At 42.8% G+C, this 20,687-nt stretch overlaps 1 pseudogene; it reads right to left on the bottom strand.

Moving 5' to 3' along the window:
• Positions 1-19,728: 19,728 nt before the first annotated feature.
• On the bottom strand, positions 19,729-20,356 carry LOC147912243 (large ribosomal subunit protein eL29-like; annotated as a pseudogene).
• Between the last annotated feature and the right edge of the window lie 331 nt (positions 20,357-20,687).

Genomic DNA, 20,687 nt, shown 5'->3' with positions numbered 1-20,687 from the left:
ACTATACTCTTAAAAATGGTCAAGATGGTAAATTTTACAGTATGTGTTTTTTGCTACAATTCGAAAAATAAAATAAATAATTTGTAAAATTATTCCCTAATATTAATGGTTATATTTCTTGTCCTTGTCTATTTTTGTTCTGTCATTAAGTGCAAATACGGGTGTACATACTTCTGTCCTATGTTTGGGGAAAGTTAACTGTCCCCAAATCTATTTAAAGGAATCCTATAACTTATAAATGTTGATAATTTCAGATAAAACTTAAGATACTCAGTCTGCCTTAAAGAGTACCAGGAAGTAGTATGAATTGAAAGTAAGCAAGCCTGTTAATAGCACTCATCTCACTGTTACTTGCAGTGATAAGTTGAACAGTTCTTGCTGGTATCAACTTCTATTCATTCATTCAAAAATCATTCGATGAGTGCCAGCTAAATGCTAGGTATTGTCCAAAGCAGAGAATCAGAAAGGAAGAAGTGGCCATAATCAAATTATCATGTTCCCTTCTTTCAAGGGATTTACAATCTAATAGGGAATAGTGAAAAAAAAAAAGGACAGAACACTACAATTATAGGTATTGGATCCACAAAGTGCTATTTGAGCCTATCATGGGCATTTCTTGATTTTAGTTACCCAACGTCCAGTAGCAAAACCAATACTTGCCTTGGAGATCTATTCACTCCCCATTCTTGGTCCGTGTGGTCTGGTGAGCTGACTCAAAATCTAGCTCTAAGTTCAGGCATGTGACCCAGACATGGTCAATGAGAAGGTGGAATCTCCCCGTCCACGGTGATTGGTTTCAACAGTGCTCTTCAATTTCTCCAGTGGGGACTTGATTCTGGGTTATTTTATTTTATTTTTTTAACTCTTGGGAGACTTAGAAATGGACTTCCAACTATTAGGATATTAGCTTTGCCAGCTGAAAATTAAGTAAAATGAAAGAAAACACAACCAAGAGAAGAGAGGTTGGGTCTAATGATATTGTTTGAGTTCCTGAATACAGCTTGGCCAACACCCCTGAATCTTTCAGTTAAGTGACATAAAAAATTCCCTTTTCTTTTCTCTGGCTATTTGAATTGTGTTTTTCCTCACCTACAACCAAGAATCCTGAGTGGTACAATGCCTTTACAATTTAGCCAATTATAGGTCATTGTTACCTATCTCAACTTGATGTAAATTGGGATTATCATACAACCACTCAAACATCAGGACATACAGAGCATTTCTGTAACCCTCTTTTTAAATTCTAAACTGTGATATGTAAGTAATATATCCTATAGGATGCATATCAGTGCTTTTATAACCAAAAAACATTTGATATTATTGAAAGAAGATAGTTTAGACATATAAATTAGTAATTTTAAAAGAATTCTATTTTGTCAATACTTCTTCCATTACAAGGATATTTGAAGGATGAAAGCAAGCCAATCCTTTAAAAGATATTCTAGACCTTGAATTTGCCACACCAACAATAAAAATAAACCTGTTTGCATGGTACTTTGAACTTTTTTGCGTACTTTACACATATTATTTAAATGTCCAAAGCCTAGGATCCTCTGTGATGTACTGCAGATTTAATCCTGATTATTTTTTTATTTTGGCAAATAAGCTTCCTAATTTATGACTGGGCTCAGATTTCAATTAGTTTGAATTCTCTGGGCAAACAATGACCGAGCAGTAGGAGAAACTTTTTACAGAGGGTACAACTCATTGAGTGTTGATGATATATTATCTAGAATTTTCTAGAATATTGTTCAGAATTTTCTACAAGGGCTTTGCTGGGTTTTACAGCGTGTCTTTCATCTTACACACTTGGGAGAACAGGCTTTAATTCCTAATCTTTTCATATGTGGAAGGTTGTGCAAAAGCAGCTTTAAGAATTAAATCTGACAAAAGAGCTATAAGTACCTACAAATAAACATTCGTTTTTATAACACATGAATCATGTTAAGCCACTGAGCTACACTTGGATACCTGAAAAATAGTGGGAGAGTTGGGCCTGAGTCATTTTCATCTGCAGAGGGTAAAAGTGAAGTCTAGAGTCCAGGTCAATGTTGTCAGGCCCCAGAGCCCCCTCCTCCCAACACAAATGACCATTCCTTGGACCTTGTGGAAATGAAACAGCAGAGCTAGATTCTCTTTCAATGACTTTTTCCTTTCTGATAAGTGTAGTAAACAAGTTTCGATCCAGGGGCTAACTTTTTTCAGTGATCTTCCTGCACATTTTATTAATAATCAAGTCCATCATCAAATCTGGAAGAATACGTTCCTGTGTAATAGTGTATCCGTTAGGATCTCACTTGGTTGAAAGTAACAGAACACCAGACAGACTGGCTTAGCCACGCCAGGGTTTCTTTTGGTTTCTTTTCTACACACAAGAAGCCTGTGGGAAGATGGTTCTGGCCGGCGAGGGCAGCCCACAGGGTCATCAGGACCATGGGCTTCTTCTAGCTTTCTGTTTAGCAATCCTCTGCATGTGGCTTTTGTCCCTAGCCTTGTAGTCAGGTGGTTGCAAGTTGAATGCTCTGCCTCTAGCATCATATCTGTTTTCAGGACAGGAAGTGATGAAGGGGAGAAGGAGAAAGGGCACATGCCAGGTGAATCTGTCCCTTTTTAAAGAGTTTTCCCGGAAGCTCCACCCAGAAAATTCTGTTCCCTCTCATTGGCCTGAATTTCTCCCAATTCCCTATCTTCCTCCAAACATACATACCAGCTGCTGGAAGGTATAAGTTAGTAGAAAATAAATATTTTCAATCTTTCCAGATTGACAAGTCCATATTGAGCTCCTCTCATAACTGTAATGAATCACTGAGTAACTCCTAAGCTAAGAAATGTTTGATGTCGGGCCGGCCCTGTGGCATAGCGGTTAAGTGCGTGCGCCCCGCTACTGGTGGCCCGGGTTCAGATCCCCGGCGTGCACCGATGCACCGCTTCTCTGGCCATGCTGTGGCCGCGTTCCACGTACAGCAACTAGAAGGATGTGCATCTATGACATACAACTATCTGCTGGGGCTTTGGGGGGAAAAAAATAATTAAAAAAAAAAAAGAAATGTTTGATGTCCTTTAAAAGAAACTTAGAATGTGTTGCTCCTCGTTTGATTAGAAAAGAAAAGAAAAGGTTTCTGCACAGTGGATCTTGGGCATACTCTTGCCTCTGTGTCTTTGCATTTGCTCTGTCCCCTGTGTAGGACGCTCTTCCTGTGATATTTAAAGGCTCTCACTTCCTTCAGGTCTCTGCTTAAATGTCACTTCCTCAGAGAGCCCTCCTTGCTCACCCTACTGAAAACATCACCTCTTATCAGCTCTGACCTCTTCCTCTGCTTTAGTTTCTTCATAACACTTAACACCCCTGGACATTAAGTATACGGTTATTTGTTTATATGTTTATGGTCTGTTTCCCTTGCTAGAATGTAAACTCCACGATGGCAGGCACTTTGCCTGCTGTGTTCTCTGCTGTTTCCCTAGGGCCTAAAACAGTGCCTGGTCCACAGAGGGCACTCACTAAAGATTAGTTGGATGAGTGACTGAGTGAATGAATGACCATTTGGTTATCATATAACTCTCTCTATATGATTGGCCACAGAGTCATTGCTGGGGTCCAAGGAAACAATGACCTAGTGGGCAAAAGAGATTATCATCCCCCAGATGTCACCTGCATAGCTGCCTGTACTCTCAGAAAGGGGTGTCTTTTGTTAACTAATTATCTAACAAAAAACTCTATTATCTGTAAATTATGAATGCAGATACTTTGTAGTAGCTTTACTTGCAAATATTCTCAGATCTTAATTGGACCTGACAGATTAAAAAATATATCAAATTAAAAAATATATCAAAATGTTTCTGAGAAAACATTTGAACTCATCTAAACAATTTTACCCCATGGGGTCAGAATAGAAGCTGCTAGTTGTAAATTATGCTTGTAGCTAAAAGAACATTTGTGTTGAATGGGTTAACATTTTTATTTACTATCCCAATTTCCATGCTGTTTAGATAGCTGCGTGATATATACCTCAAACCTGATTGAAAGATTGAACCTGCATTTTAGGATTCTGACTTCCCCATTCACTCCAAATTCTTAAATATCTAGAGAGGGAATTAGTTATTTTTAAGAAAGCCAGAAATCAAGGAGGATACACTGAAAAGTCAGGTGATTTAGAGAATATTAATTCATCTCCCTCAGGGAGCTCAGTGCCAGAAGAGCAACCACAAACTGAAAAATTACTTATATGCTGGGGAAAAGGCACTGGGGCACAGAGGAAAGGGGAGGAGTACAAAGAAATGACAAGAAGAGAGGAAGTGATTTTTCTCATGAAAGCTGACAAAATAAGAAAACATTAGTTTACTTTTTCTAAAAGGTAAGGAAGAACGAATATCAAATTATTGTTTTGCTAATCGGCAAATGGTATAATTACGTCTTGTCTTATTCAGCATATTTTCTTCTCCAATTGTGATACTTTTTAAAACATGGAGTGTTGGGGTAGTTGTGCAAGTCTTGTATTTTCCATTTGCTGTGTGAGGTTGATAGCATGTTGTACATTCTTCTAGTACTTATCTTGCTGCCCTGCAATATTTGTTTACATTTTATGTGTCCTGTGATAGATCACCAACTCCTCCAGGGCTGGGCCTCTGGACTCTTAATCTTCTTTACACCAGCACTAGCCAATCAATGTTTGGTAGATCAGTTATGGACCAGATGAACCTTTGCTCTACAGTCCTTCAGATTCGTTCAATATTCAACTAATTAAAATTAAATTTGGAAGGCCTAGAAAATTCTTAGTCTAGCAATGAAATCTAGTGACTTGTCGCTAGTCAACAAGTGTCCAACTGTTTAAAGAAGGGAAGATTAGAATTACTGAAAAATTCTCTAAATGTGTATGAGAGATTTTGAAGTGAATAGAACATTCAGGAAATTTTTTTTTTGTGAGGAAGATCAGCCCTGAGCTAACATCCATGCTAATCCTCCTCTTTTTGCTGAGGAAGACCAGCTCTGAGCTAACATCTATTGCCAATCCTCCTCCTTTTTTTTTTTCCCCAACCCCAGTAGATAGTTGTGTGTCCATAGTTGCACATCCTTCTAGTTGCTGTACGTGAGATGCGGCCTCAGCATGGCTGGAGAAGTGGTGCGTCGGTGCCTGCCCGGGATCCGAACTCTGGCCGCCAGTCGTGGAGCGTGCGCACTTAACTGCTAAGCCACCGGGGTCAGCCCAGGAAATATTTTTAAAGTGTGGTAGGAGGAAATTAATTTTCATTCACAGGTAAGAAGAGCTTCTTAACAATAAACAACTTTGCAGAAAGTTTGTTTCCACAACAATACTCAAATTTTTACTGACTTTACCCATATTCACTAATACTTGACTATTTTTCAAATACTATAGCTTGCTTCCCACATTGGAAATTCTAGGGATCAGTATTAACCCACTCACTCATTGATACATTCAACCGATATTTATTGAACCCCAACTCTGTGTTCAAATACTGAGGATGTTTCTCTTGTTTGTTTTTTGTGTGTGAGGAAGATCAGCCCTGAGCTAACATCTGTCCCCAATCCTCCTCTTTTTGCTGAGGAAGACTGGCCCTGGGCTAACATCTGTGCCCATCTTCCTCCACTTTATATGGGACGCTGCCACAGCATGGCTTGACAAGTGGTGCGTCTGTGCGTGCCTGGGATGTGAACCCTGGGCCGCCGCTGTGGAGTGTGCACACTTAACCGCTATGCCACCGGGCTGGCTCCTACCAAAGATGTTAGAGTGAATGGATATAGACATGCCTTCATGAGAGCTCAGTGTTACCAAACAATTGCACAAATAAATGCAAGTTTTCAACTATGATAAGGAGATAGATGTACACAGTGCTAGAGTTATAAGGGAGATTTGCCGTAAGTTGGGCGCCTAAGGAAAGCTTTCTAGAGAAATGGTGAATAAACAAGATCTGAAGGGAGGTAGGTTGACCAGGTCAAGCGAGGAGGGAAAAGGGATTCAGGCAGAAGGAACAGCAATCTCAGGTTCTTGTGGAGGGAGTAAGGCCAGAGTGGCTGATGCAGGAGACCATGCCAGGACGTGCGCAATTTTAGGGAGTTAGACGTCTCTTTGGAAAATGGGAAGTCACTGAAATGATTTCAGTCAGAGAAGGGTGGGGTGGATCAAGCCGTAGCAAGAAGTGATTTGCCTTCCCAAAGACTCCGACTCTGTGTGAAGGAAGGATTGTGGGGTGGCTAGACTGGATGGGGTGGTAGGCAACTAGGGCAGTAGGCAGGAGATTTGAGGGAGTCCCAACTTTCTCCCCACTCCACAGAGAATGACTCCTTCTTAGTGAAAGTCAGTGTTTTGCCACCAAATTAAAATAAAAGCTGAAAATGTATTTCCTGACTAACAAGGAAATGGAATACCAGTCACATTGAACCCAAATGAATTTTTGCTGAGGAAGATTAGCCCTGAGCTAACATCTGTTGCCAATCCTCCTCTTTTTGCTGAGAAAGATTGGCCCTGGGCTAACATCTGTGCCCATCTTCCTCTATTTTATACATGGGACGCTGCCACAGCATGGCTTGCTAAGCAGAGCATAGCCGAATCTGCAAACCCCGGGCCACCCAAGCAGAGTGCGCGAAGGTAACCATTAGGCCACTGGGCCGGCCCCCCAGATGATTTTTTGTGTGTGTGTGTGAAGAAGATCAGCCCTGAGCAAACATCTGCCAATCCTCCTCTTTTTGCTGAGGAAGACTGGCCATGGGCTAACATCCATGCCCATCTTCCTCCACTTTATAGGGACGCCACCACAACATGGCTTGCTATGTGGTGCGTGGGTGCACGCCCAGGATCCAAACTGGTGAACCCCAGGCCACCGCAGCGGAGTGTGTGCGCTTAACCACTTGCACCACCAGGCCAGCACCCCCCAGATGATTTTTTAATGTAATTGTTCCCCCCAAAAGCCTACAAGCTTCTCAAGGGTAGGAAATGTATGTTATTCATCATTATATCTTCAGGCCTAGCACACCACAGAAACTGATTAAATGATTGTCAAGTAAATGAAGGAAGCACGGTGTATTAGTTTGCCAGGGCCTCCATAACAAAGAACCACAGACTGGGGGCTTAAGCAACAGAAATTTATTTTCTTACAATTCTGGAGGATAGAAGTCCTAGATCAAGGTGTCAGCAGGGTTGGTTCCTTCTGAGTGCTGAGGGAAGGATCTGTTCCAGGCCTCCCTCTTGGCTTGCAGGTGTGTCTTTACATTGTCTTCTTTATGTGTGGTTCTGGGTCTAAATTTCTCCCTTTTATGACATCAGTCATATTGGATTAGAGCCCACCCCAATGACCTCATTTTAAACTTGATTCTGTCTATAAGGACCCTATCTCCAACAAAGGTCACATTCTGAGGTACTAGGGGTTAGGACTCCAACATATGAGTTTTGGGGAAATACAATTCAACCCTTAACACATGGGGCTGTGTATTTTGGTAGCTGGTCAGTGTCAGAGGATTCCATTCAACAAAGCGGCTTTTGCTTGTTCCATTGAACGGTGCCAGCTCCCTCCTGTGCCAAGCCCCGGAAAGTGACATTCAGAGTGAGTAGAGCAGAGTAGAGAGAATTCTTTTTCCTGGTCTCTTCAAAGCTTCTCTCATTTCCCTGAAAAAGTGCCAAATGGAAAGACTTTCCAAACTGTTATGGGTTGAATTGTGTCTGTCTCCTCCACCCCTAAATGCCTATGTTGAAGTGCGAACCCCTAGTACCTCAGAATGTGATCATTTGGAGATAGGACCTTTAAAGAGGTAATTAGGTTAAAATGAGGTCATTATAATGGGCCCTAATCCAATATGACTGGCAACTTCAGAAGAAGAGGAAATTTGGACACAGATATAAATAGAAGGAAGACACAGAGAGAAGGCAGCCATCTGCAAGGCAGGGAGAGAAGCCTCAGAAGAAACCAACCCTGCCAACACTTTGATCTCAGACTCCTATCCCCTAGAATGGTGAGAAAATTCTGTTACTTAAGCCCCCAATCTGCGGTATTTTGTTTTGGAATTCCTAGCAAACTAATACACAAACCAAACTGGCCAACACTCCTATGCTTAAAATCCACTTTCTCTTGATAATTCTATACCATGGTTCACATTTTATCAACTACAAGTAATGTTTTCTGAGCACTAACCTTCTGTGTCAGGCACTATGCTAGAGCGTTATCAAATTTAATCCACACAAACCCCTAGATGTAAACACTGTTGTGATCTTAATTTTTATGGAAAAGAGACTTGAGAGTGAGAGATGTGAAGTAACTTGCCTGAGGTCACACAGTAGGAAAGGTACAGAATCAGGGGTCTCCAAGACTGTGCCCTGAGCCTCTGAGACCCTCTGTGCCAGCCAGCCTGAAGAATGTTCTGGAAGGTAGAGCTTCACTGCACCGTGGGGTCCAGAGACACAGCTAACACACCTGGGTGTTTAGGTGATGACAAGATTAACCTACCCTTTACAACTACTTTCCCTCAACAACAAGAAAACAAACAACATGACTTAGGCCGAAACCTTAACAGACACCTCACCAAAGAAGATATACAGATGGCAAGTAAGCATATGAAAAGATGCTCCACATCATATGTCATTAGGAAAATCCAAATTAAAACAACAATGAGATACCACTACACACCTATTAGAATGGCCAAAATCCAAAACACTGATAACATCAAATGCTCGCGAGGGTATGGAACAACAGGAACTCTCATTCATTGCTGGTGAAAATGCAAAATGGTGCAGTCACTTTGGAAGCTTCTTATAAAACTAAACATGCTCTTACCATATGATCCAGAAACCATGCTCCTTGGTATTTACCTGAAGTTAAAAACGTACGTCCACACAAAAACCGGCACACGGATGTTTATAGCAGTGTTTATGGCAATCATAATTGCCAAAACTTGGAAGCAACCAAGATGTCCATCAGTAGATGAATGGATAAATAAACTGTGGTACATCCAGACAATGGAATATTATTCAGTGCTAAAAAGAAATGAGCTATCAAGCCATGAACAGACATTGAGGAAACTTAAATGCACATTACTAAATGAAAGAAGCCAATCTGAGATGGCTACATACTGAATGATCCCAACTGTATGACATTCTGGAAAAGGCAAAACTGTGGGGACTGTAAAAAGATCAGTGGTTTCTAGGGATTGGGAGGAGACAGACGAATAAGAGGAGCACAGAAGATTTTTAGGACCTTGAAATATAATACACAATGATAGATACATGTCATCGTGCATTTGTCCAAACCCATAAAATGTTCAACACCAGGAGTGAACCCTAATGTAAACTATGGACTTTGGGTGATGATGACGTGTCAGTGTATGTTCATCAGTTGTAACAAACACACTACTCTGAAGGGGGATGCTGATAATGGGAGAGGCTGTGCGTGTGTGGGACAGAGGTATAAGGGAAATTTCTGCACCTTCACTTCAATTTTTCTGTGAACCTAAAAATGCTAAAAAATAATGTCTTAAAAAAAAGCAAACTACTTTCTCAGTCTCTTGGGTCAGCTTGTGATTCCAGATTCTTCTTAATTCTTGCAGAAATCATGAGTCCTTCATTAGCAATATTAAGATTATACCAACATTTCAGAGCCTGGATTAAATATTTTTGCCTTTGCTATTATCACAAGTCATTGGACTCCTATTAAAACTGATCTTAAGCACAGAAAAAAGAAGATCGGGAGACAAATGACAAAATCATCAAATTAAAATGACAAATCATCAAATCACAAAGAAATTGGAGGAAAATGTCCTTAATGATTGAAGGTCAATGTATTTCTATTGATGCCACAGTGGCATCCCTGTTTATTTGCACAAGACAACGTTTACAAACATTTAGGTGGAGCATACCCAGAGAAGAGTATACAGACCTCTCCCTCCTATTCAGGCCTTCGGCTAGTATGAAGGGTTTAAGCCCTTGGAATGCTGACAAGAAAAACATACTTTAAATGTCTGTTTCAAAAAGGGTAATGAATGAGGTGGAATAACACATTTAATCTTGTGGATTATTAAACCTTTCTTGAATGTAAAACTGCCTAGGAGAGGTGAAAGAGTTATTCCTGTTTTTATGTCTAATTATCAAACTACCGAAATTTGCATCTTCCCATAATCAGCGCCCCTGTTGATGGCTGAAATACATACTGAGAAACAAGTAATCCAGCTCTGGGACGAGGTGGCCCCACGTACCGCCATCTTCCCTCACCAGCAGTTTCTGCCTCCCACAGACACCCTTGCGGCCACTCAGAAACATTTGAGACGTTGTGGAGAAAGAAGGCGAGTGGAATTTCCCCATACTTGGAAGGGTTAAGCACTGAGTCAATCTAAAGCAAATGGCACACCCAGTTTGAGGTCCAAGAGGGTGAAGTAATTTATCTGTGAGTCATATCAGTGAATACACTCTGTTCTATAGAATGTCTGTTAGCAACTCGCTTCCAAACACTGTGTCCAATGGTTCTGTTATACATAACATTTGAAAGTGAGATGAGTTCCTGCTCATTTTGACTTAGCGTTAGGCAATGAAATGAATCTGGCATTGAAATGGGCTTGGGTTTTCACCAATGGCTTTAGAGTCTGAAAAGAAGTGCTGTGTTGCATGATTTCATTTTCACACTAAGCATGAAAGCCAGAGAAGAACCACCCTAGTGCCCCTGGCTAAGGGACAAAAGAGCGACACTCTTGAGAAATTTTCAGTATAGGAAAAAAAACAAAGGAAAGAAAAGGAACTCAGCTCAATGGCCTTCCTTTTTTATTATGTTGTGGCTTTTTCACAGGCTCTGACTATATGATTAAATTCTTAGCAATTGGCAGGACTTTGTGCTGATTGGTGTTTTTAAACTAGAGCCTTAAAACCCAGTTATCCCAACCACAGATCCTATTAAAAGAACTCTGTATTTTTAAGTTGGGAGGAATGAGCAGGCAAGAGGGTGCGGCTGTGTGTCTATGGCTGGGAGAAAGGTGTGATGAGTTGCTGTTTTGTTGCTAGGCGATAGGTTTTATGTGACAACAATTCCTTTTCTCTAAGAACCAGAAATCTCCTTTTGTTTCATGAAAGCAGTGCATTTTCTCGGTACAAGAAGTACACTGTAGTTTACACTAATTCATGATATTGTAGTAAACAGCGTTTATGAAAGGGAATGCTATTATATTTGAATTCTTTTGTTTGCTTTCCATTGCCACCTGAGAAATCTCTTGCTTAAGGAGACGTGGTTTTTTCCTTTTCTCAGTTGATTACCAATGTTTGGCTTGTCTGGCTGTTGTGTGTGTGATTGCGATTCTCTTCAAGCCTCTAAACTCCCCCAGTTGAGTAGTAAATATGCCTCTGAGCTTCTCAACAGAGAACATGTCTACGTTCGGAAATGTTATTGGATTTGGTTTTATAATTCCAAACTAGTTAGCTAATCCTGATGTGAATATGTTATGGTATCTTCTATATTTCTTCTTTTATTGATTCTATCCTTATATGGTATAGTTGTGTTGCGTACTGGGTATAGTGTCCCCAAGATAGGGCCCTAGATCTCTTGCATCCTTAGAGCCTTAATAGCATCTGACATAGAACTTGGTGTGTAGTAGATGCTTGATAAATGCTTGTTGAATAGACGAATGAGTGGATGAACAAGATTAATATAGTGCTGCGTTTTTACATGGATTTAAAATAGATTCAAGGTAGGCTCTGAAAATACTGGAGCAGTGATTGGTATTACAAGTACAGTCATGTGCCACATAACGACATTTCGGTCAATGATGGACCACATATAAGTTGGCGGTCCCGTAAGATTAGTACCATATAGCCTAGGTGTAGTAGGCTATACCATCTAGGTTTGTGTAAGTACACTCTGTGATGTTCATACAATGATGAAATTGCCTAACGACACCTTTCGCAGAACATATCCTCATGACTGTATTGTTAAAAGAGACAGAAATATAAATACACTTAATTTAGAGACCTGTCGTTCCTCCATAAAACCATGTGTTTTACATAGAAATATCAATCGAAAACTCTCGAGTATTGAATCAGAATACTGATATTCTTTTAATTTTAGGAGACCATTGAGTTAATTCTAAAAATGGAAAGTACGTAAGCTTGAGAACCAGCCCATAGGTTTAATATTTTTTCCTGAGTGAATGCATTCTCCTAAAGCAGAGTTAGGGCTTTGCCACCACACTACAACATAATCTGAAATTGCATCCCCGACAATAGGAAGTGACGTGTGTGCTGGTCTTCCTTTTCTTTTTGATAATGTAGAAAAATCTTTGGATGAACTTTGTCTCTTGGGTTTCTGAATATTACAATGCTTCCCCAACTCCATCCCTGCCACTTTCTAGGACACTGACCTTTTGTTCCCAAAGAACGATGGTTAATATTCTTTGAGTGCTTACTATACACCAGCTACTGTCTTAAGCTCTTTACATGAATTAATTCTTTTAATCCTCATAACAGTCCTATGAGGTGGGTGCTGTTATTGTCCCTTTTATAGAGGAAGAAACTGAGGCACAGAGCAGTTAAGTAACTTGCCTGAGGACTCTGCATGTAGTATGTGGCAGAACTGAGTTTGGAACCCAGACAGGCTAGCACCAGACTCCACTCTGCTAACCCTTCTCTGACACCATCTCTGAAATAGAGAAGGGGAAGAGGAAGTCCTAACACAGGAACCATCACCACACCTGGTGTGGACTCCCCACCCAACTGCTGCCTTCCACATCTGCACTCTCCTTAGCCTTGTTCTGGGCAGCGCTGGGGCTGATGGCTCACTTGCACCAAGGCTCGAGGGTCTTGTGAATGTGAGTGAATGTCAGTGCTGGCTCAGCTCCAGAGCTCCCTTGTCCCTGAGCTGGGCCTATGCTGCGGCTGAGCCTGGCTTCTCTGGGCTTGACTTGAGCTCACTCCTCCAGACCTGCACTCTGAAATCCTGGGACTGGCCTTTGTAGGGAGCCAGGCAAGGCTCTCTAATGCCAACTGCATCCACCAAGAGGAGATGCACTGCCTGCAAGGGCAAGCCTGGGCTGCACCCATGGAGAGGTGCTGATGTTCACTACAGAGAGAACATTCTGGTGCTCTGGCCCTGCCAAAGGCTGCCAGAACGCAGACTGCCCTCTCCTCCAAGGGGTGGGGGTGAGGGGCAGTCACACACCACACACACACGCACACACACACACAGGTTTGCCCTCCCACAACTCTCCTTTATCAGCAAACACTTCTGAAGGTACAGCTCATACCTGCATTCCAAAGACCACACAAATCACTTCCCTCCCTGCTGAAAGGCCCTCACCCCCAGACTGAATCATAGCAACTGCTGAAGAGCAGCCCGTGGTGGGCCCCACCCTTCCCACAGGAAGTGAGAAAGAGTAAATACAGTTTTTCTCTAAGGGCTGGTGCACATGTTAAACAGGTGATTTTTTAAAGCGAGAGCTGTTTAAGAGGTGGTGACATTTCTGAAGCACAAAGAGTCAGGGGAGGTGGCAGTAGCCTGGCAGAGGCCACAGGATTCCTATAAACTCTTTTATGAACAGGGTGGTGAAATTCCAGAGCCTGCAGGAGGTGGCTGCCTCTTTGATTCAGCACTGCTGTGCTTCCAAGAATGCACTGAGGACTGGGGCACTGGGACGCCTGAGATGTGGGGTCAGAGAGGCAGCCCTGGGTGAGAATTCCAGAGTTGGGGCTGGGTTCTCTTAGGATTAAAAAAAATCAAAGCATCATTTCTTCTAGGAACCTCCCGGCAGGGCCCTAAAAGCCCCTCTGTGAACAGGTGTTTGTTTCTGCACCTCCAGGACCCAAACCAAGGTGAGGGGGAGGTGGTGACAGAGAGGCCACTTGAGTCCTTGGGATAATACTCATGGGCAGGCTGCCACTCAACAGGGCTTATGATGTGATCACTCTGGGGGCAAGGACCCCAAATTACCAGTTCTATTCCAAATATTCTCTTTAGACAGTCTCCAGTATTTGGGGCAAACCAGCATTCCCTTATAATCCCTCCAAAGAGACCAAGGGGCCACCTAACAAACAGCTCTAGACCCATTCAAAACCACGGATAAGTGAGGAAGACACAGATTACAGAGAGCGTGAGTGCACTGGAGTCACCTGGGGTCTTGGTAAAATGTGGATTTGGGGTAGGGTCTGAGATTCCACATTTCTCCCAGTCTGTGCCAAGGCTGGTCTATGGATCACACCTCAAATATTGGGGGTATGAGAGAACACTGGGAGGGGGGGATTGGTTAGTGGACCCTGGTAGAGTCGGGGGAAGCTTCCTGGGGTGAGGGGTGGGGTGGTTTGTGATGGGGCCTGGTGGTGAGATTGGATGGAGAGGAGAGTAAAGATACCCCAGACCCACCTTGTAAGGTAGTGGGTGATAAATCCCCATGGTGTATGGCAGTTGGCCCCTGTTCAAGGTACAGGATCAGCCGTCCAGGTGCCCTTGGGGGAGTTGAAGGGCTGGAGAGGTTGGGAGCTTGGAAACTAGACTCTGCCATTTAGTAGCTGGGAGACTAGGCAGGTCAGAAAATAATGCCAATCTCATAGGAATGGTGTGAGGATGATATGAGATGGTATATAAAGTGCTTAGTATAGGGTCTGGCACAGCATATGCAGTCAGTAAATAGAACACTTGTTGACATTATTATTATTATTAATACCTGAAGCAAAGGAGTGGTGTGTCTCCTGTTTACTTCTGAGCCCTGGGCCAACATATCCCAAAACGGGTGGCTCCTGGTTGAGGCAGGAGCTCTGTTCTCCCTACTTGTGGCCCTTGGGGTGCAGGGTGGCCACTGATGCTGCAGTGGAAAGGAGAACTAGGTGGCCTTGACAAGAGGGCAGAGGACCTCATTCCCGGGGCCTAGGAAACACTGAGATTGTGCCTGCTCCTGGGCATAAACAGGGGAAAGGATTCAGGGTACTCAGGACTAATTTATTGGTGGAAAAAGTTGTTTAAAAATATTCTAGGGACCGGCCTGGTGGCATAGTGGTTAAGTTCATGCACTCTGCTTCAGCAGCCCGGGGTTCACAGGTTCGGATCCCGGGCGCAGACCTACACACCATTCATCAAGCCATGCTGTGGCGGCATCCCACATACAAAATAGAGGAAGATGAGCACAGATGTTAGCTCAGGGCTAATCCTCCTCAAGCAAAAAGAGGAAGATTGGCAACAAATGTTAGCTCAGGGACAATCTTCCTCACCAAAATAAAAAATAAAATTCTAGACAAGCCCATCATGACATTGAAATGTCACCATATGGCAGACTTTCTGTATCTTAGCCACAGTATACCAGGACGTGTTCTAATCTGAGGCACAACCAGATTCAGGATGGAGATTACTAGTGTCAGGTTTTTCTGATGTTGGGTCTCCCAGGGCTCGCGAAGCCACACACCCGGGCCTCCACAACAGCCAAGAGCTGTGCTGAATATAGTCATTCAGGCACTTTCAGCAGAGGGTGTGAAGTTTACTTCCCTCAAATATTTCTCTGTGAGAGATAAACCAAGAGAGAAACGGAAGGTATCAGGCAATGCCAAGCTCCAGCTAGGCCAGACCTCTGGAAGAGCAGCTGGGAATGGTGAGGAAATGGGCAGAATCTAAACACCAATGATTTATTTTCCAAAGTCTCTGGCAATTTTTAATCCTTATTTTTCTTCTCCTCCCCTTCTCTTTAACAGGGCAGAGCAAACAACCTTAAGGCCAATTGGCTGTGCTTTGCATTTTCCTCTGATGGATTTGTCCAGGAAATGACGAAGTTTTTACATGGCCATTGTTAGTGCATCGATGCTACTCCCGTTCTTTATCTGCTCTTTCAAGGATTTAACCAACATGCAAAGAGGTTTCCCAGTTTTAGAGGTAAAGGGACACAAGGCCACCTGTCCTCACTGAGTTGTGGGTCCCTGGCACTGGCTGGAGACTCCCAGCACCTATGGCCTGTTCTCCTTGCCCCAACTTACCCCACCCTCCTGAGGAGCCCCACTTCAGAGAGTCCCCCCACCCTATCCCAGGAGGCTCCCACAGTGGCCTTTGGCTGACCAAAGTTTACCAGCCAGAAGTCCCTCCCACCCATGGACTTCCCCTTCCCAGGTCTCAGTCCAAGATGACAATTAAGTCATCTCACTCTCGTTTACTGAAGGGAGGAGGCCTCCCAGGGGCCCCCCACCCTCTCCTTGTGTCATATAGTAGTTCTCCCTTATCTGCGGGTGATGTGTTCCAAGACCATCAGTGGATGCCTGAAACTGCCAATCATACCAACCCTATATATACTGTTTTCTCCTATACATACATATCTATGATAAAGTTTAATTTATAAATTAGGCACAGTAAGAGATTAACAACAATAACTAATAATAAAATAGAACATTTATAGCAATATACTGTAATAAAAATTACCATAGATCTTAGGAACCTCAGCATATGATTTTTTTTTAAGTTGAGAACTTTCACCTTTTCACTTAAAATAACCCCTTTACAGCTTCTCTTTGGCATATCCGAATTGCCAGCATCAGTACTCTTGTGCTTTGGGGCCATTATTAAGTAAAATAATGGTGATTTGAACACAAACACTGCGATACCACAACAGTTGATCTGATAACCAAGACAGCTACTAAGTGACTAATGGGTGGGTGACATCTACAGCTTGGACCCACTGGACAAAGGGATGATTCACATCCCAAGTGGGACGGAGCCAGAGGGCAAAAGATTTTATCATGCTACTCAGAACAGTGCACAATTTAAAACTTATGAATTGTTTATTTCTGGAATTTTCCATTTAATATTTTCAGACTGTGGTCAACCGCGGTAACTGAAACCGAGGAAAGCGAAACTGTGGATTAGGCAGGACTACTGTAGAGTATATGCATATTAGCAGCTGCATTCATTGGTTCATTTAGCCAATAACCTGGCAGAGGATAAGCAGTCAGTAAATAGAATACTTATTGATATTATTATTATTAATAGCTGAAGCTTATTGAAACAATTGAGTGCCAACCATATGCCATGCACAGTGCAAGGGTTTTGGGTCTGCAGAGATATGAAGATGTGGTGCCTGCCTCCGGCTGTTTCCAGGCCATTGAGGATGATTAACAGGGACTATGTTATTAAACTGAAGGTGATGAAGGTAGAAAGGAGAATAGCGTGCTCCATGTCCCAGATGCACTTGAGGGAATGGCTGACTCTACCTCAGAGAGGGGGAGAAGACCTCACAGAGGAGGTGAAGTTTGGGCTGTGCTAAGGTCTGAATGTGTCCCCCCTGAATTCATATGTTGAAATCCTAACCCCCAAAGATGATGGTATTAGGGGGTGGGACCTTTGGGAGGTGCTTAGGTCATGAGGCTAGAGCCCCCATGAATGGGATTAGTGCCTTATAAAAGAGGCTCCAGAGAGCTCCCTCACTCCTTCCACCATGTGAGGACATAGCGAGAAGGCGCCTGCTGTGAAGAAGAGGGCTCTCACCAGAATGCGACCATACTGACACGTTGACCTTGGACTCCCAGCCTCTAGAACTGTGAGAAATAAATTCCTGTCACTTATAAGCCACCCAGTTTGTGACATTTTGTTATAGCAGCCCAAATGGACTAAGACAGGCTGTTTCTCCAAGGCTGAGTAGAAGTTTGCCATAGAGAGAAGAGGAGAAAGGACGAGTCAGGCGGTGAGAGAAGGATCTGAAGGCAAAGAGGTGGGCATGAAAGGATGTGGCCTCTTCAGGGAGGGGAGTAGTCTGGTTTGGCTGGAGTGGAGGGGGGAAAGGGGCTGAAAGGAGGTGAGGTGGGAGAGGTACAATGGAGGTGGCTTATGAGGGGTCTGTGTGCATCCAAGAAGTCAGAACCTTGTCCTGTGGACAGTCTGGAGCTAAATGGGAGAGTGACCATTTGGAGACCATGGTGGCTCTAATGATGGGCCCCTGAGACTTGATAGGAGGTGGGGTGGGATTGAGGAGGATCAGATGAAGAAGCTTAGGGGTTCCCTGTTGGGGAAGGTCTGTAGTATCTAGTGTAGTACCACACACACCTAGACACTTTGTAGATTTTGTCATGTAGGTGACGCTGCCTATGTGGTATGTGTGTTACATGCCATCAAGTCCGCTTCAACTCCTGGCGACCCTATGAATGAGTGATGTCCACAATGTCCTGTCCTCAACAGCCCTACTCGGCTTCTGTAGATTCATGCCTATGGCTGTCTTTATGGAGTCAACTCAATTTATATTTGATCTTCCTCTTTTCCCGCCGCCTTCTAGTTTTCCCAGCATTATTGTCTTTCCCAAAGACGTGGTATAGGTGAGGAAATTATTGCAGTAAGTGGTTACTAGGCTTAACAACCTTGTAACATTCTCCAGACTGGCTATACAAATTGCACTGTAAAGTCCACAGTTGTTCTCTTTGGCCTTATTATATGATCTCTATATGTAGCACAACTCCAAAATAAATGGGTTTGCCTGGTTAACAAACCCTTTAGAACTCTGGTGTTCCATTGAACATGTTCTCTTTCAAAAGCGGGTACGGTCATTCTGTTGATATCAAGAGGGTACCTAAAGGGAAAGCCCAAATAAAGTCTTAAGTTTATCTTGAGAGAAAAGTCCTAGAAGAATCTTCATTGACACAGATTTAAAAGACACCACCACAGAGGAAGTTACTGGATTTCTTGACCAAGAACAAGGTAGATCTGTCTGATTTGTGTCTAGTCAGATGCTGATTTGCTGACAAGAAAATAGGGCTTGAGCTTCACGGCCCCTCACTTGCACGGCCCCCTTCCAAGTCCTGTGCCAATTTTTTAATTCATAATTTTATATTATTTTTCTTAGGGAGGCATAAATAAAACCTGGATCTTCCCCTGGGTATATTTCCAATCTGAAGATGACATTAATCTCGAGCAGTAAGCAATTCGGGCCTTGGCAATATTTAAACATTTTATGATTCAACATGGCTCCTAACTGTAAGGATGCTTCAGCAGAAAGAATGAGTGATTTGTGTTCACTGTGCTGCAGATTCTGACTTCAACAGACACTTGATCTCAAAAGTAAATTTTTACTGCCAGGCTCAACTTTTCAGAATCCTTTTTTTTAGTGGGCCAGAGACTGGCTTAGTAAGGGTGACAAGACACACGGCATTACTCCAATTGGGTGCCTACCACATGTATAATGAATGAATGGTAGCAATTGTGGTAAAAACTTATTAGCCCCAGCATGCTTAAAATTCTTGGGTTTTTGTGTTTTTTAAAAATAATTTCAAAATTGCAAAAAAGTTGCAAGAATAATTCAAAGACCTTTTTAGTTCTTGAACAATTTGAGAGTAAGTTGCAGGCATGATTTTCCCTTACTCCTAAAAACCCTAGTGTATGTGGCCTACAAACAAGGACAGTCTTCTATACAACCACAATATAACCATCAAGACCAGGAAATCAACACTGGAACATTACAACCACCACCAACCCCATTCAAGGTTCGCCAATTGTCCAAATAATGTTCTTTATAGCCATATGATCCAATCCAGGATTAGGCATTTCATTTAGTTGTCAAGTTTCTTTAATCTCTTTCCATCTGGAATGGTTGTTCTGTCTTTCCTTGTCTCTCAAAACACTGACATTTTGAAGATTACAGGCCAGTTCATTTGCAGAATATTCCTTAATTTGAGTGTGTCTGAGGTTTTCTCATAATTAGATTCAGGTTAGGCATTTTTGGTAGGAATTTCACAGAAGTGATTCATGTTCTCACTGCATCCTATCAGGTGGCATATGATTTTATTTGTCCCATTATCAATAATACTAAAATTTTTTTGACAGCTCCTGCCTCAGGTTTATTTGTACAAATAGCACAGGAGGACACCAGCCTCATGCAGACTGCAGCCCAGGAAGACACCGGTCCTTCCTTCCTCACACTGGCACATGGAGGCCTCTACTCCAGGGCCTTCGTGGGGCTTAGGCGCCTTTAGGAGGCCTGAGCTGGCACCAGAACTGGAGCTGGAGTCTGACTGAGACTTGGCCTTGGCCTTTGGCAAGCACAGCCTGAGACACTTGGTGCTGCAGGCACAGGCATGCTTCCTGAGCCTGGGGCGGCCAACGTAGGCGAATTAACTAAACTTGCCCCTGATGCCCTTTGGGATCTTGGGCTTGACGTCCTCGGGCTTGACAAGGACCTTGATGGCCTCAGCATGCACACTCACGGCCTGGGCCTTGTTGGCCTCCATCTTCTTCAGACGCTTCTTGTGCTTCCTGGCAAAGCATTGTTCCTCACGAATTTGGGGTCCACCCCATCAAGAGATTCATATCTTCATAGTTTCTTGATGCCATTTCCGTGCCATTTTCAGGACCGGTTGGGCATGATGTGGCTTTTGGACTTGGCATGTCTGCACTGTAGCCCACCAATGATGTTAACTTTGATCACTTGATTCATGTGGCATCTGTCAGGTTTTTCCACCATTAACTTACTTATTTTCTCTTTGTTTTTAATGAGGACTTATTTGAGACTATGCAAATAACTCATTCCTCACCGAACCTTCATTCACTTGGTTTAACATCCTTTGAAGTTTCTTGCTGAAATTAATTATTACTATGATGGTTACCAAAAGGTGATTTTCTAGTTCTATCATTCCATCTACATTTATTGGTTGCCGTGCTACTATCAATTTGAGCTGTCTCTTCTGTCTGTCTGTCTGTGTGTCTGTTTATCTATCTATCTATCTATCTATCTATCTATCTATCTATCTATCTATCTATCTATCTAT

The sequence above is a fragment of the Ceratotherium simum genome, chromosome 38 (genome assembly GCF_057802395.1).
Source record: "Ceratotherium simum simum isolate JZ-2026a chromosome 38, ASM5780239v1, whole genome shotgun sequence".
In the NCBI taxonomy this organism is placed as follows: Eukaryota; Metazoa; Chordata; class Mammalia; order Perissodactyla; family Rhinocerotidae; genus Ceratotherium; species Ceratotherium simum.
The sequence above is the reverse complement of the archived record's forward strand: the minus strand, read 5'-3'. Positions and strand labels throughout refer to the sequence as shown.